The sequence below is a fragment of the Asterias rubens genome, chromosome 22 (assembly GCF_902459465.1).
Source record: "Asterias rubens chromosome 22, eAstRub1.3, whole genome shotgun sequence".
NCBI lineage: Eukaryota > Metazoa > Echinodermata > Asteroidea > Forcipulatida > Asteriidae > Asterias > Asterias rubens.
In genome coordinates, this window is record NC_047083.1 from 8,042,821 (window position 1) to 8,061,554 (window position 18,734).

At 37.6% G+C, this 18,734-nt stretch overlaps 1 protein-coding gene across 1 annotated transcript in view; it reads right to left on the bottom strand.

Annotated features, from left to right (window-relative positions):
• Positions 1 to 18,734, bottom strand: part of LOC117305126 — a 29,846-nt gene that overhangs the window by 10,085 nt on the left and 1,027 nt on the right. The gene's annotated exons all lie outside the window — the stretch shown is intronic.

Consider the following 18,734-nt stretch of genomic DNA (forward strand, 5'->3'; position numbering starts at 1 on the left):
GGCGTACTTCCTATATGACACTAATTGCACACACAGCTCTAACAAAACTACGGACTTTTGAAAAGCGAGGCAGTTCGGAGGATGTCATCATGCCGTCATTATTCGCATGATTACCGCGCCATCTTTTAGGGAAGAGATGACGAGTCCGTTAAGGGTCAAATAATTGTTGGTGTTCTTTTATCCCCGTGATAGACTTGTAAGTGCGAGTCGGGTGAGTTGTGTTGTAAGTGTCTACGTTTTTGTTGTATCCGACCAAATGGAAGTTCAGATGTCCTTTCTGAAAATAAAGACCATATTTTCGAAATAGTACAGTTTTTTTGCAAGCATCAATAATTCGACTCTACTTCAAACCCACTGCTCACTTTTTAAGATAGATACTTATGTGTGTGTCACTTTACACTAGCCAAGATCCAATTCAATTAATGTAGAATCGAATTTTGGCAAGGGAACTCGGTCACTGGTCATGGTTAATTTGCTAATTGGCTTTTATATTTAAATAAGCTGCCATGTTTAATAGAATATACGGACCGATTCAACTTGAGTTGAGAGAAAAACACACGCGGCAAGGACGCCATTTATTTCACTCGGTATACATTTTAAATGTATATAGCGTTTGTTTGGTTTACTAAACAAACAATAAGTTTATGGCAATTGAAGAATTAACACAATTAAATTAGGTTATCTCTGAAAGGTTAAGGCCAATCTTTGTTAATGTCTTCGCAAACAAACTGTGTATATTAGTTGAAAATTTGTAATGAGATTATGGTAATTTAAAAATTAACATAACTAAATTATTTTGCTTCTAAAAGGTAGGGTTATACTTTGCTAATGACTTTGCAAACAATTTATGTATTTTTCCCGGAAGCCTACTTTTGAAGATTGTTATGTTAGTAAGCATCCTGCGAAATTGTTTCGTCTGAAGGGCCCCCGTTGATCAGTATTTGTGTGAAAAGTAAAACTCAAATGATTGCGACTTTGAGATCGAGGTTGTCAGGGTAGTATTTGTCGCGGTCAGATCTATGCGAATTGTTGGTCTTTGAAAATGTTGTTGCTCTTTGCTCAACAACAAAAATCGCTCATTCTTTTGAACAGTATGGAATTACCATCTTTAAAAAAACCGACGACCCTACACCTTTAAGCAGTTTTAGAAAATTATCTTAAAATGTAATGATGGCCAATGTTGCACAAAAGACATCCGTACAGGAAAATGAACAACGAAGGTTGGGCATAGTGACAGGATTAAGTATAGCATGAGAAATTTGATTATAAAATGGTGGATATATAGCTCAGCACTTTCTAAATAAAGTGTTAACAAGCGGCTGGACAATGAGGAATAATCCGTGTAACTGTGTCACGAACAAAAAAATGTAATTGAAATAGTGCAAACCTGTGCCGATAATTGTATAAGTCATTTTACAATTACTGATTTAGCCCCACTTTTGTGGCCAGTCCGCTGACGCTTTCTTGAGGTAGCTATAATTTCCACGTAGGACCACCGGAGTTATGTTTGAATTACCGGTACACATAAGAACCACTGCGGTATCCGCTGCTGAATTACATGATTCGGTCTACCTCTAGCTACTCACTCGGTGGTCTCGTTGGTAAGACACGTCTGCTCTAGAATTGCAAAGATCGTGGGTTCGAATCCCACCCGAGTAATTTGCCCGATTTTTGATTCACAGAATTCGGGGAAAGTAATGAATGAGTAAACAGTGCTAATACACATTGTTGTAAGTGTAAAATTAAATTTTATGATTTAATCGAATAAGAGAAAAATACGTACAATTAATTGTGTTTTATGAAATTTAATTAATTTTGCTGAAATTTACCTGGGAAATCTACCTAACCAACAGCGACCGAATTCAAATAACTGGAAGGCATTTACTATTTTGATAAGGACATCAACAAGATCAAGTTTTGGCAATGACATTAATTCCTACTCACTGTGAATGACGATGTACATGTATGTAATATTAATTCACCTGTAGAACGTTCAGCTTCATTATCTGTCAAGTTTTTGAGAGAGAAAAAAAGCAAAAATCACAGAGCAATGTTTTCAGGAGAGTCGCGTGTAGCAGGGTCTGGTTCTTGCTCTATGGTTATACATGCTAGTATAATGTTCGTCTCCTGAGACGACTTTGTTAGGGTGACATTTTTTTACTAACTTCTAAAAAACTACAGCTGCACCTCAGCAAGTACTATTTTAAGAGAAGCTTTCAACCAGCTGCTTTCAACCACCATTATCTTCAAACCTTGGACGTTTTATTAAAATGTAAATCTGTGGACATTGTGTTTTGTGTTGTACAAACAGACCAGAAAACCCTTTACCAAAGATGTCCAGTGCCTTATTATTTTAGTGAGAAATTGCATCTTTCTCAAAAACTAACAATGTTTTATGCTATCAACAGCTCTCCATTGTTCGTTACTAATTTGCTAACAATTATTTTGAGTAATTACCAAAGGTGTCCAGTGCCTTTGAAGCAATCGCACAACATCGACCAACTAATGTCCAAAAGCTCACACTTCGTGTATCACAACTTATATATAAAATAACAAACCTGTGAAAATTTAGGCTCAATCGGTCATCGGAGTCGGGAGAAAATAACGGGAAAACCCACCCTTGTTTCCGAACGATTCGCCGTGTCATGACATAAATAAATTGGTAATTGTTTTACTACTCTGAAAAGGTAAAGCATTTCATTGAATAATATTTCCAGGGAAGTCTTTCACCATTAGCTTCTGTAAACCCTGTAAGTTATTTGTAAATCGGTGAACTTTTAGTTTTTGTTCAGTTCAGAAAGTGTCCAACGGCTTTAAAACAACATCCAAGTTTCCACCGTGAGAAATTGCCTGGAACACATCTCTCTTCGCGTTCTGTAACTTTAGGAATGTTATCGGTCAGTGGTTACAAACACTTGATCTTGACGATATGCCCTACGTATTGGGAACATAAAACCATAGGAACGCATAGCGATATCATTCGACACGGAGCTCTGCTCTCCGATGACGTCATTCAAGTTACGCTGCTAAGCGTTTATCGCATTAACGGCTGCATACTCTCTAAATATAAAAGAGTGCACATTTTACATTTCGAGTTGTCCCTCAAATTTAGGTCTTTCAAAAGAGTGGTGGTTATTTCACTCTTTTAGAGGGGTTTCACTCCAGGACAGAGTGAAAAATCAGTAAAAAAGATGCAAACTTCAATCTAAAAGAGTGGAAAACTCGAAAAAGTTGTCCCTCTTTAAAGGAATTGGACACTATTGGTAATTGTCAAAGACTAGCCTTCACAGGTGTATCTCAACATTATGCATAAAATAACAAACCTGTGAAAATTTGAGCTCAATCGGTCATCGAACTTGTGAGATAATAATGAAAGAAAAACAACCCTTGCATAAGGAAGTTGTGTGCGTTTAGACGGTTGATTTCGAGACCAAGTTCTAAACTTGAGGTCTCGAAATCAAATTCGTGGAAAATTACTTCTTCCTCGAAAACTATGGCACTTCAGAGGGAGCCGTTTCTCACAATGTTTTATACCATCAACCTCTCCCCATTACTCGTCACCAAGAAAGGTTTTATGCCAATAATTATTTTGAGTAATTACCAATAGTGTCCACTGCCTTTAAATAGTGTTTTTCACTCTTTTACAGTAAGAGAGTATGTTGAGTATTAACCAATAGTGTCTAGTACCTTTAAGGCCCACCATTCAGGTAAAGTTTTTCTTTTAGTTATCCTGTTGACCTACAAAACAGCATCAAACAGATGGCCCTGGTCGACGTATATAAATTAAATATCACATGAGTAATATATGTGGAGTGTCAGGCAATTCAACGCCTGTGGAAAGAAATATTTTTTTCAGATTAGTAAGAAATATGTTTCGGTCCAATAGAGACGCATTTTCTAATCGATTCCTATTGAAGCCATTGGACACTTTCGATACAGTGTTATCCAAGGCACACACTTCATGTATCACGACTTAGATATATAAAATAACAAACCTGTGAAAATTTAGGCTCAATCGGTCAATGGAGTCAGGAGAAAATAACGGGAAAACCCACCCTTGTTTCCGCACGTTTCGCCGTGTCATGACATGTGTTTAAAACAAATCTATAATTCTTGATATCGAGAATTGGTGTTGTTTTAATGTTTTCTCAAAAAGTAAAGCATTGTATGGAATAATATTTCAAGAGAAGTCTTTCACCATTACCTTCTGTAAACCCTGTAAGATATTTGTAAATCTGTGAACTTTGATTTTTTTTCTGTTCCGAAAGTGTCCAATGGCTTTAAATAGTTTAGGTTAATGAAACTTATTTAAAAAGGGCTCGAAGGTATAATAAAAACCCATCATTAGAATTTATTACATGTTACTTTTTTCAAACGGGTATGCGTTTTTACTGTTATTTAGAATAATTTACCTTTGAGTTTAAGGGTACGTTGTGCTAGGTTTGCTTTTTCAAAATTCCCACGTTAAAATTATAGCAATTTGAAAACTACTACAACTAGCTCATTTATTAGTAAGATAACATTTCATTGACAATCAGATGATGTTATAAAGGTGAAAGGTCGCATACTTCAACCCTTTCATCTTTTGATAAAGCAAAGTTCCTTAAATGTCCTTAACTTTTTAGAATAATAATCATCGTCCCATTAATTTTTACTTTATTTCAACCCGCAATGAGAAGAGTATCCACGTTTCGCAACAAAACTTATTAAAATCTTTTGTCACGGATATGCATAAATTTTTAACTAAATAATACAACCATTTTTTACTGTGAAAATGTGCATGCATAACGAAGTAGTACTTTAACCAGATGTTGTATGCACAAAAATAGCAAAATTAAAAAAACACTTAAATTATTTATTTTCCCCCACCTGCGCGCACACGACTATGTCTTGTTGCGCTGCTGTCGACTTTTTTAAAAAGAGGGAATTTCTCACTAAAATATTTAAAGCCTTCAAGCCTGAAGTCTTTCTTTAGGCATCTAAAAGCACACGAATTATGTGCAACAAGGCTGTTTTTTCTTTCATTACTCTCGTCCAACTTAGATGACCAATTGAGTCAAAATTTTCACAGATTTTTTATTGTATGCATATGTTGGGATTATACTTCACGGAGGCAACGGAGGCGATTGCCTCCGTTGCCCCTTGCCATTGCCGCCCTTGAAATGTTACAGTAGAAATTTACAATTTCCTCATAGGGATTGAATAGGGATTAAGGATTGAATTGAATTGAATTGATAGGGTGGCCTTTGCCAAAGAGAAAATGCCTTGGTGCCCTTGCCCTTTCAAAAACGAAGCATACAGCCCATGGGATATACCAAGTAAGAATATTGGTCTTCGACTACTACCCACAGTGTCCAGAAGACGAATTCACGAAACGCTGGGATTAATCCTATCTCGAGTTAGGACGCGTACTTAGGATGGGTTCATTGCGTCCTAACGTTTATATGCTCACGAAACGTAACTCGTCATAAGTTCTAAGATTAATCGTAAGTTAGGAAGAGTTTGGTAAACATCGACAGCCCTGCCCTTTAGAGTACTGGACCGCGACACGACTAACCAACGTATACTGGCAAGTTCCTTTAAAGGCAGTGGACACAATTGGTAATTAATCAAAATAATTATCAGCATAGCATAAAACCTCACTTGATAATGAGTAATGGGGAGAGGTTGATAGCATAAATTATTGTGAGAAATGGCTCCCTCTTTAGTGACGTATAGTTTGCGAGAAAGAATCAATTTTCCACGAATTTGATTTCGAGACCTCAAGTTTAGAATTTGAGGTCTCGAAATCAAGCATCTGAAAGCACACAACTTCGTGTGGCAATGGTGTTTTTTTTCTTTCATAGTTATCTCGCAACTCCGACGACCAATCGAGCTCAAATTTTCACATGTTTGCTATTTTATGCATTATGTTAAGATAATATACCAAGTGAGAAGACTGGTCTTTGACATTCCCTAATAGTGTCCACTGCCTTGAAGCAATTTTGATGTATGATGCCTTTATGCGGCAATTTGCTGTCTGTATATATCCACATGTTTCAAGTGCATTTAAATGTACTAGACCACGACACTGCTTGTATCGCATAACCAACGTACACTGACAGTTCATTTAGGCATCATTTTGATGCATGATGCGTTTGATAGTGCGGCAATTTTAACAGTTCCTTTCAGCATGATTTTGATGCATGGTATGACTGCACAGTATAGGCGGCAACTTGCTGTCTGTGTGGATCCACTGCAGACAAGATACAACTCTAAGATCAGTTGTACCGATTGTGCCAATGGCAGAAAGGTTTACACTTCAGCGACTACGCGAGGCAATTACGTGCATTTACCGATGTAATAAGCTGTACAATTATCATTACTTAATTGTTTGCTCTTTTCCCCGCCCTCGCGCATTTTGTGATATGGAGGCGAAGTACAGCCATACAATAAAAATGGAATAAATAAATAACAAAATTTCATATTCTTTACCCTCAATCTCCAACTGTTAAATGAAGTAGTAGTTTACTGAATGAGTCTGACTGTATCCAATTTACTTGTAATTTCATTTGACATACTATTTTTCCCCCGTAAAAAGTATGAGGTTAAAGCTAGGATGGATGCAGTAATCTATTATGTATCTTAAAGGGTCGAGTTGACCTCAGGGTTCAATTTGGGAGGTAAAGATTGAGAGGAGAATCTGAGAAACAAATTTAGCCGCCGGACACCCCCCCCCTCCCCGTAGAAAAAAAATGCACGATTCTCTTACAACTTTGAAGACAAATTGGGTCCAAATTTTCAAAGATTTTTATTTTATGCATTATGTCGGGATACACCAAGTGCGAAAACTGGTCTTTGACAATTAACAAAGGTGTCCACATTGTCTTTAAAGGCAGTGGACACTATTGGTAATTACTCAAAATAATTATTAGCATAAAACCTTTCTTGGTGACGAGTAATGGGGAGAGGTTGATGGTATAAAACATTCTGAGAAACAGCTCCCTCTGAAGTGCCATAGTTTTCGAGAAAGAAGTAATTTTCCACGAATTTGATTTCGAGACCTCAGGTTTAGAACTTGAGGTCTCGAAATCAACCATCTAAACGCACACAACTTCGTGTGACAAGGGTGTTTTTTTCTTTCTTTATTATCTCGCAACTTCGATGACCGACTGAGTTCAAATTTTCACAGGTTTGTTATGTTATGCATATTTTGAGATACACCAACTGTGAAGGCTAGTCTTTGACAATTACCAATAGTGTCCACATTGCCTTTAAACATCGAGGCATGTATTCTACTTCAGTACACGTCTGTTTAATAATTACTGGCCGGTCCTCAATACAGGTGAATGTCCCGTCTCAAAAGCCTCGTCGATTTCTCGAACAGTAAATGGCACCTTCATTAATTCATACATTACAATATCAGTTTGGTTTTCCCCGGACCCTTATGTGACTGTTTCAGCACACGTGTGTACTCTATATTGTAGCCGAAGCCTTTTTGAATTAGTTTGTCGAGTAGAGTGCCATTACGGGGCGTGGAATGCCTGCTAAGATATGGCCCCTCGAGGGCTAAGGCAATCTGGTACACTAACCCCAGGGCTCGTACTGGTCTTCCTGAGTTGTCATTTGTATTCAGAGTTTGCGGAGCGGGAAAACCAAAGACAAGTTGAATTTTTCACTTGGACGTGTCTGTGTCCTGCAAAGTACCTAAGTGGCTGTGCTATCCATAGTGCCTTGTCATTACCACCACCCTATTACGAACGGTAGAGGGGGTATAAAGTGATGACGTAGGCAATTATAAAGGAAACCGATGCTCAACTCACACAGCTCGACTCAGATATTAGAACCCTTGTAAACACTTTGCAGTAAATCTACATAGTATCTATCATTGCCCAAGCCCTTTAATTGAATTTGAACACACTCACGGATACATTAAGAAAACAGTGGGCATCACAGATGCGGGAAAACTGGGTCTTTAGAAAGCGCGAAGCTACGCCCGTGAAGTATACTAGATGCACTGAAAACCTTTCAATTGAGATGTATTTAAATTTTAAATAAACCAAGAGTAATTGAGTGGCCGAACAGGATCAGATTTGGTTTCTGGCAGCCGGGGTGCGTTGGCCTATATCGTTTGCAAGTTACCAACTTAAAGGCATGCAGCCGATTTCACGAAACGTTACGAGTCGAGTCTGCCGAAACGAGTCTGCCCATAATTTCCAAACACTTTCCCAGACGTTAACATAAAATGTTCTTGAAAGATGTTTACAGTGAAGATTTTAATCACGTCCAATGTGACTGACAGTCATGCTGTTAGGCCTATCCAGCAGACATTGCCTGTACCTTAAGCGACAATCCATCAATACAGCATCAATGTTCACGTAATGAAAGACTTGTATATCTTTAAAGTGGGTTCAGTTCTCTTCGATTTTTTTTCTCATCTTACGGTCCTTTCCCGTCTTTGTATCTCATTCTGTATGTGTTTAAAGGAACATTACAAAATTAGTAAGAACAAACAACGTGAATATCACAAATTTACATACAACTTTCACGGTATAGAAAACATCCCCTGAATATGAAATATTTATGTATGAAATGTCGTATTTGATGAGAAATAAATCAAACTAGTTTGCCGCTGGGAGTTCATCGCTCAGTGAGCATTTTATTTAAATTTTGGTGGCTGATCGATCTCTTACTTCTACAGGTTTGTCAGTTATGTAAATGCTGGATTGCATAAAGTGCTTACCACTGCTAGCAACTGTTTTGTAATGCAAAAACCAATTACGTAATGATCCTTTAAAGCAGTCCTCAGATATTATTGAAGCTGTTCCCGCCGGTTGATGTTGTTAATGTGTTTTTTTCATTGATATCATCAACTGCACTCCAATTAAGTTTTAATGAAAACGGGAAGACATTTTGGATTGAGGTAACATCTGCCACACACTTTATTATCTCGACATAGGATATTTGTGGTTTATTTGTTGAGCCATCAGACGGTTCGTCATAAATAGAGTCTATCGATAAAGGCTAATGAAACCGTTAATGAAATGTTAAAGGCTAATGAAGAATCAATTAACAGGAAATCATGAATGAAACTTACACGGCCATAATTTCCTCAGTTTCTTTCGTCTGATGATTAATATTTTTTTCTCTCTTACCCAGGCAATTAAAAGCTAGCTTAAAGAATTAAAATGTACCTGAAAAACAAGTGTACGGTGTTATAGAACGAAAAAAGTTACGTTTGAAAACAAGTGTACGGTGTTATAGAACGAAACAAACTTACGTTTGAAAAACAAGTGTACGGTGTTACAAAACGAACAAAAGTTAAGTTTGAAAAACAAGTGTACGGTGTTACAGAACGAAAACATTTTACGTTTGAACAAGTGTACGGTGTTATAAATCTAAAAAACTTACGTTTGAAAAACAAGTGTACGGTGTTATAAAACGAAAAGAGTTAAGTTTGAATGACAAGTGTACGGTGTTATAGAACGAAAAAGTTACATTTGAAAAACAAGTGTACGGTGTTATAAATCGAAAAAAGTTACGTTTGAATGACAAGTGTACGGTGTTATAGAACGAACAAGTTACGTTTGAAAAACAAGTGTACGGTGTTATACATCGAAAAAAGTTACGTTTGAAAAACAAGTGTACGATGCTATAGAGCGAAACAAGTTTCGTCTGAAAAACCAAAACCAGAGCAAAAAATATATTTCGCAGAGCTGCGCTATATGTGGGCATGCGGTAATTGTCAAAATTCCTCTTTCTCTGGAACTACTTTATTTTAGAGAGAGGGTGAGAGAGTTGTTTTTATTATTTTGGACACTATCCGATTAAAAAAAAATTCATAAGCTTATTATTTTGAATAATTACCAAACGTGTTCAAAGTTAAAGGCATTGGGCACGATTGTTCATTGTCTCACATAATCCCAACATTTTGTTTAAAAACAACGAATCTGTGAAAATTTTGACTCAATTGGAAATAAATCGAAACTGTAAGAGAATAATCAAATAAAAGGACACTCTTATTGCACAAATTTATGTGCTTTCAGATGCCTTGCCTTGAAAAAAGGTTCAGGTCTGAAGTCTTTTAATATTTGAGTGAGAAAATACTTTTGTTCTCAAAAAGTACGTTACTTCACCAGAGGGAGCCGTTTCTCACAACGTTTTATACCATCATTAGCTTTCCATTGCTCATTACCAAGTAATTGTTCAAGTTAAACATGATTTTGATTGATTACCAATAATGTCCAGTGCCTTTAAGCAGTTTTGGTCTTATCTCGGTCTGCAATTGATGTATAAACAAAATAACGGATACTGTTTAATAACAGAGTGGAGAAAACCGCGTGCATTAAGTATCGATTCAAAAACTCTATTTCAGCCGCCAGTTTGTATACAGTACAAATTGCATGGAGTGTTTTTAAACAAACATACGAGGTTGATAAAGGATGTTTAGCCAACCTTGAGAGCCGCTTAACTGCTTGTGTCTTGTAGTCAGTAATTTATAGAATGAAGTCATGCAAAAAGCACCAGCTCACACCAAAAGTCAGAGCAATATATTTTTGTTTGTTGGTTTAACTTCCGAGAAAGACTCTGCTAGGGTCGAAACGTCAGGCCATTACCGGTAAATATTTTGTGCAGTAATAACAACCGGTACATTAAGCATTATGCGTTTATGAAGGGAGTTTCGGCGCAGAACAGTGTGAAATAATTACTACAAAAAGAAGTCTACGCCTTGTCTTGTTTTGTTTAAAGCATTTTGTCTCGTCTGGTCAACAGGGAAATGCTAAAATCCATACGTTGAAACGTAAGCTAAATTGATTCGGTAATGCGTGTAACACGCTCTGAATTTGTGGAAAGACCTCACCCACGACTCATCGTCATTAGAATAAAGTAGTACATAAACACATTATCTCTGACCATGCTTTATTCTTATATAAATAATAGTTCACGGTAGCAGAGAAGCAAGACGGAGCAATTAGGGGCAAGATCTTTGTTATTACCGCACCTCACGCACACACGTAGCCGACCCTAGGTTGTTTTGCTCGGCACCGAACGGAGCGTTTTACCGGTATGTCTCTAAGTTCGTGGCTTAACGGTAGCAAAGCTGCGCTAAGTGTTTCCCTTGCTCAATGAAGCCTGCCTTACCCATTAGGCTACACAAATTAAAGCTCCTACATGACGTAGCACGAGCGATGACGTAACAGAGCTTTCCGCGAATCTTCCCGAAAAGCACCGGATAAGAGTAATCAAAATGCTTATTTTTACACAACTAAAATGTATTTATACTCCCCCCATGTGAACTAAATTTCCTTATTGATTGGCAATTATTTAAAATGAATTCAGCAAGGATCACAACTTGCTGTTTTTGCTCAAGTAGGTCTATAGGCATTTTAATTCCTGAATCAAATTGAGAAATCACTAAAGTGTTTTACTGAGCGGTCCTCCAAACATTATATTTTGAAAACACCAACAGATGTTTACATCGATACTATTTTCACATGTGGACACAATTTTCCATTTACGTAAGACAAAGAAAGGAACGTCCTTATAAAGGCACCTGAAACGTTTGATACTTAATATCAAAGACCATTCCCACTTGGTGTATTTTAACATTATGCATAAAATAACAAACCTGTGAAAAGTTGAGCTCAATTTGGGCAAAAAAGCTGCAAAAGAATAATGACTGGAAAAAACCACCACCCGTGTTGCAAAAATGTCTGTGCTTTCAGATGCCTTAAAGGCACTGGATACCTTTGGTAATGGTCAAAGACCAGCCTTCTCACGTGGTGTATCCCAACATATGCATAAAATAACAAGGCTGTGAAAAATTAGTCTCAATTGCTCATCGAAGTTGAGCTTACAAATTTAAGCTAAATTGGTCATCACATTTCTTGCAAGAGAATATTGAAAGTAAAACACCCTTGTTGCACAAATGTGTGCGCTATCAGATGCCTTAAGGGCATTGGACACCTTTGGTAATGGTCAAAGACCAGCCTTCTCACGTGGTGTATCCCAACATATGCATAAAATAACAAGCCTGTGAAAAATTGGTCTCAATTGCTCATCGAAGTCACAATAAATTAATGAAAGGAAACAACACCCTTGTTGCACACACAAAAATTATTGTGTAGTTTCCGATGCCCTTAAAAGGTGCATATAAATATTTGTTCCACATCTTCGCCTCGCTTTATTTGTATCGCTGACGTATCTGAGATATATTTAGTTTCCGTGTTGACGAAGCAGTGAAGTGGAACCCACACTGCGCGATAACCGCGTCTGTCCAGTCCATTCTATGCATGGGTAAACATAACAAATAAATATTGCCAACTGATCGTACCCGATCCTTTTTGAGGAGCCGAGTGTACAGTCAACTTGTTGTAATTGTTAACTCTATCCATTAAACACATCGGCGAGGGGGAGGGGTTGAGGTGACAATTCAACGTGTTGTAATATTGTTACCTCCAACCATAAAGCACATCGGCGAGGGGAATTGGGGGCCATACCCTTCGCACGTGACGTCACACTCTCCACACGTGACGTCACACTGTCGCTACTGCTAATTCATTTTGGGAGTCGAAAATATCTACATCTAAAACATGCAGTGCGTCTTCTGAAGAAAGCTGCAGAAGAAGACGATCAGAGCATACTGATCGAAACGTCGAGTTGAAACCAACGGTTCTTTTCAGAACCACCCCAACTCAGTAGAGACAGTCATTACATGGTGTTTACCGCAAACCTTTCTATATATCGTATCTCCACCATGCAAAGTTTCAAATCCTACTTAATAAAACTATAACCCATGAAATTTTATTGCAAAACGTTGTCACATTTTAGAGATATCGCCGACAATCCGAAGCGAATAAAGTCCACGAAAGAAGAAGAACACCTTACAGGAATACACAATCTTAGAAGCGTAACCGCGGTAACGCTCCTTATTTATACTCAAGTTGTTAGTCTAAAAAAAAAGTTATATCTTAGTCCATCCTCAGTACTTCAAAGTGGAATGTCTCTTTTAAAGGGCAACATACAACCCAAAGCTGTTTGACTTCTTACCACGTAAGTTTGTATTGCCACTCTTTTTCAGATTCATAATACCAAATGTACACAGACCCTTATAAAGGGAAGGTACACGTTGGGTAATTATTCAAAACAACTATTAACTTAAAAACTGACTTGGTAACGGGCATCGAAAAGCTGTTGACCGTTCAAAACATTGTGAGAAACGGCTCCCTCTGAAGAAGCATCGATTTTGAGAAAGAGGTAATTTCTCACTAAAATAATAAAAGACTTCTATAGCCAGAAGTCTTTTATTCCTATCTGAAAGCACACACATTCGTCCAATAAGGGTGTTTTTTTTCTCATTATTTTCTCGCAACTTCGATGACCAATTTAGCTCAAATGTTCACAGGCTTGTTATTTTATGCTGATGTGGGATACACCAAGTGAGAAGTGGACTTTGATAATTACTAAACGTGTACCTTCCCTTTAAGGTACTGGAAACCCTTGGTAATATTGTCAAAGACTTTTTGTCTTACTTTGTCCAAATATATGCATAATATACTAAATCTGTGAACTTATGCACTCAATTGGTCAGCGAAGTTGCGAGAGAGTATTGAAGAAGAAAAAAACCCATTGTTGCACAGATTGTGTGTGTTTTCAGATGCCAAACAAAAGGCTTCAATGCTGAAGTATTTTAATATTCAAGTGAGAAATTACCTCTATCCCAAAAACTACAGAGTGAGAGAGAGAGAGAGTCAGTTCTCACAATGTTTTATACTATCAGTAGCTCTCCATTGCTTGTTGCAAAGTACATTTCTATGCTAACAATTATTTTGAGTAAATTTTTTTCCAGTGACTGTGAGACACAGTCCAATCATCTACTTGCCGTATTGTAAAACTAGACATGTCTTCAGTCTAAAAATTGTTCTTTTTGTATTCAGTAGGATTTGAAACTGTGCATGGTGGAAATAAGATATAGAAGAGTTTGCGGTAACACCATGTAATAACAATCTCTACGTGAGTTGGGGTGGTTCTGAAAAGAACCGTTTGTATTCAATTACTGTTTTTATAATGATTACTGAGCAAAATGACATGGTTCTGCTTACCTTAAGCACAGAATCTGCGCTTACGGGAGCAGGGAATTCTTCGCTTACGGCAAGCGTATTTCACGGGTTAGCGGCAAATTTTGGCTTCTGTGCGTGCGTACTCCGCGTTACTAGGCATTCTACGTTTACAAGGCTAGCGCCGAAATTCGGCGCTAGCATGTCAAGTGGGAATCGTGATCGTAGCGCAGAATTCGGCGGTAGGCAGAACCATGAAATTGGGCCCTGATGGTTCATGACGTCCAAGAAGCAATTTACAGGCGGCTGAATTCTCCAAGAAGAGGCATAAACAATCAAATTGCTGTAATTTAAGGCACTGTTTGAAAACTACATCTTGTGTTACTTAAGTGTTCCTTTCCCCTTAGTGCAATTGGGCGACTCCAACTTGGCTGTAAATATTGGCTCGCAGTCCCTCGCACTGTAACAAGGTTGTTCGTTTATTAGGTCTATTACTTAAAAGTTACAATGGGGCTACACTGAATAGGTTTTGTTTAACTGGCTTGCGATATATAAGGTTGCTAGACGCATTTAGGTCATTACTTGATAGTAACACGTGGGCCGCTTTGCGTTGCATGGGTTGTTTTACTAGCTCGCAGAATAAGGATATTGGAACATTAGGTCTATACTAAAAGGAACATTACTGAGTTGGTTTTTGCTAACAAATTAGTTGCTGGCAGTGTGTGCAGTTTATGTAGTCCACCTTAAACATAAACTGACAAATATGTAGAAGTTCGAGATCGACCGACCATCTGGGTCACGCGAAAGAAAAAAATGATTACACATTTTGCATGACATTGATGCAAACAACAAAATGAATAGAACGCTCACTGAGCGATAAACTCCAAAGTTATTAAAATTAGTAATTTCTCATCAAATAATATGGCATTACAGGCAGAAATATTTTAAGGGATGTTTTCTACTAAACATGTAAAAAATGTTAATAAACTCGTTATCCAACAGCGATTCAAATTCACAGCAATCACAAGAGACTTTACTTGGCTATGTTGCACTCGGGCTGCACTGCATGTTTTTTTCTTGCTCTCAATTATTTAAGGTTGTTATAGGTGCATTATGTCTATGAAAGTAAAACTGTGGCTGCATTGAATGATTTTTTTTCTTCTACTAATTGACATTGACCCACTTTAGTTGCCACCTTATTGTTTAGTTCAATCATCCATTCATGCGTTTTGTCACGCAACGGAGATTACTGCACCGTGTAATGTGGTTTGAAAATTAATCAGGAATTGGCCAAACGGTGTTGCTGATAAATTCGTTGCCCGACAGTGAGTCGAGTCCAATGAAGACTTGATTCAAGTCCTTCTCTCGTGTGAGTAACTGTTCCAAAAACACACGTAACGCGTCAGCAGTTACATAAGACAATACGCTCCTGTTGTGATAATACTTACGAAGGACTTGTTCAAGTCTACACTCATGTTTATTCATATTATGCTAGTAAGCCCAGTGGTCACACAACCAGTTCTACAGTTACTCATTAAACCATTGTGTTTCAACTTTGTGTAACAACAAGTCTCCAACCTTGTAACTATCATAACAGCTCCTATCGTCAACATTTAGGTCGGGGGGTGCAGAGCATCACAAAACAATTATTTCCTATGGCGTTGGCACGAGATTTGGACTTGAGTCAAGTCTAAGTCCAATGCAATCGCAGGACACCATAAACAGGAAAGCACTCATGGCTCGGTTATGAACTGTTTCAGTGTTTTGAATTTCAAAAGGGTTTGGGTAACTGTCAGAAGACAGAACTGTCACTATACGTCTCAGTTTTTGCAACCCATTAAACCCTTTAATGAGCAACTCATTAAACCTTTTAATGAGCGAAGGGGCATTTTAATGAAACTACATACTGCTCACTAATTAAGTAATTCCACAGGTTTTTAATGTTTTCTTTTTGTAATTTAAAACGATTTTAAAGTGATTTTTTTTGTACAAAAAAACATTTGATGGTGTGGCTGTGAAGGGGAATGCCATGCCGTTAAGAACTTAAATAGATACTTAAAGAAGTATACCAAATACTGGTTGCAAAAGTACTAAAATAATCTTAGAGCTGCACATAAAGAAGTCATTTACATGTTCAAACTATCAGGAAATTCAAATACTTATTTTAGAAATATATAATTGTAGTGCGTGATAGTAAAATTTACCCTTTTGTCCCTCGGGAGAAAGTCGGGGTGTTTCCACGCCCCTAGAAGGTAGCGCAATTAGGGAAATAAACCAATGGGAGACTTTCTGGGACGATAGAGGGCAGCAGACTTACCGGGTAAATCCATTGTTCTCAGAATTATGCGCATGCTCAGAACTACGTAAACAATGGAAATTTACCCGGTATGTCTGCTGCCACCTAGTGTTGGAAAGTCTCCTATTACTGCGTGTCGCAAGAACTCAAATATTTCTAGATATTAGCAGTGCATGTGAAGAAGTCACTTGGATGTTACAGCATTGTTGGAAATACACAGAAAATATGTTGTAATCTTAGATGATGTGGTTGGATTTAACAGGTTCTTCAGGGATTTGCGTATGAATTAGATTCTCGTTTGAGAATTTTAATGAGTGTTAAAAATGCTTGAATGCACTGGACACTATTGGTAATTACTCAAAATAATAACATTACTCGGTAACGAGCAATGGAGAGCTGTTGATAGTATACAACACTGTGAGAAACGGCTCCCTGTGAAGTAAAATATTTTAATTGAATTCGAGACCTCAGCTGAGGTCTCGAATTCAAGGCATCTGAAAGCACACAACTTGTGCGACAGGTTATTTTATGCATTTAGAAGACTGGTTTCCGACAATTACCGAAAGGTGTCAAATGCCTTTAAAGATGCTATGCCAGATTTTTGCAAGATTTTTGCCGATTTGACCCCAAAAGTTTGGTGGGAGGTATTTTGATGGGGGTCGAGAAAGTTACAAGCTTTCATTTGAGCCATTGCTCGAAAAAGTTCGTCAATTATTAGTAGCAGTGAAATAAAGTGGTCAAAATGAGTTTTTTTGGGATCCCGACAATATATCACGTGACAAATTCTTATGTGTTTTATAAGAAACGTTGTAAATTTTTGTCATGGTTCCTGACCATTAAAAGTAAAAATTAAACTTGTTTTCGTTAGAGCGGGTGACACTCTTTGAAATACCATTCACTCAAAAAAATCTATTTTTTTACTGATTGGGGCAAAAAAATCTGACATAGCATCTTCAATAGAGAAATTGCAAAAGTTTGCTTCGTAAAACGCAGGATCATTACGTTCGTTTGGAACTGTATCGTGTAATGGCACTACAGTCATGCAAGGTAAAACAATTTGCAACAAAAAATGGCACTACGCGCAAATTTTTTTCCCCATGCACCCAACAGTGAAATGATTGGTCACTAATATCTGACTGTTTTTTGTGTGGAGAATTTTCGAAACCGTTCTCTTCAGCAATTGCTTTGTTAAAAATCGTAGAGTTCTCTTAGACCAACGGGGTCGGAACGAAACTCATTTTCCAGACATATTTTTTTAATCACACCGTATAGCCTATTTGTTATAGGTTACTACGTGTAGGCCTATGGAAACATACGAAACTGCGCTGCAACAGAAACTTGCTGAAAATGTAGGAGGTGTCGTTGTAGTGGAGTTTATAACGTGAAATCTCCTCGATCCACTAAAGCTAAAGTAGTAGCCTCGGCCGATGATATTTTAAAAGCAGGACCTTGTTTTTAGAAACTTCCCAGTTCTGGGAAGTTTCCCGAATGCCGAAAAATCTACTCCGCGTTAGTAGAATTTAAAGCAAGAGAGTTCTCGTAAGGACAAACTCTACCTGGCAAGTAGCTAGATACACACATGGTGTTACCGCAAACCATCGATAAACTCACCATGCATTGCCTCAGATTTTATAAGGCCTAATCCTTTGTATGAAGACTGTTTGCGATATTTTTGTGGTTTTTGAAAAATAAGACACTCTAGTAGTTGAACTAGCAACACTATAATGACGATCTTTGGTACTATGTCACTAAAAACGTAAGCGCCAATGGTGATTTTGTGAAGGGATATGTTTAGGTCTTTATAAGAAAGGAAGTATTTTCCTGTGGTTGGATAGAAAGCACCAAATCAGGCACTGGACATTGGTAATAACGTCAAATACTATATTCACACTCGCCAAATAAAAATTGTTTCCAGTGCCTCTTCATGTGATCATGAGAAAAGAAATATGACTGTGGGCTTACTTGATGGAGCTAAGGCACTGGACACCTTTGGTAACTGTCAAAGTATTCTCACTTGGTTTTATCCCAACAAAAGACACAATGAAATATCCGTAACACTTTGGACGCAATTGGTCTTCGAAGTAACAAGAGAGAAAAATGAAAGAAAAACACTGCACTACTTTTTGTGCTTTTCAGATGCATAATAGGCTTCAGCTAAAGTCTTTTATTATTTGAGTGAGAAATTACCTCTTTTTCAAAAACTTCGTTACTTCAGAGGGAGCCATTTACTGTTCGAGAAATCGACGAGGCGTTTGAGACGGGACAATCACCTGTATTGAGGACCGGCCAGTAATTATTCAAGGCACTGTGTGCCTTTTAATAGTAATTGTCAAAGACAGTGTTCCACTTGGTTTATCCCATCATAAGCATAAAATAACAAGCCTGTGGAAATTTTGGCTCAA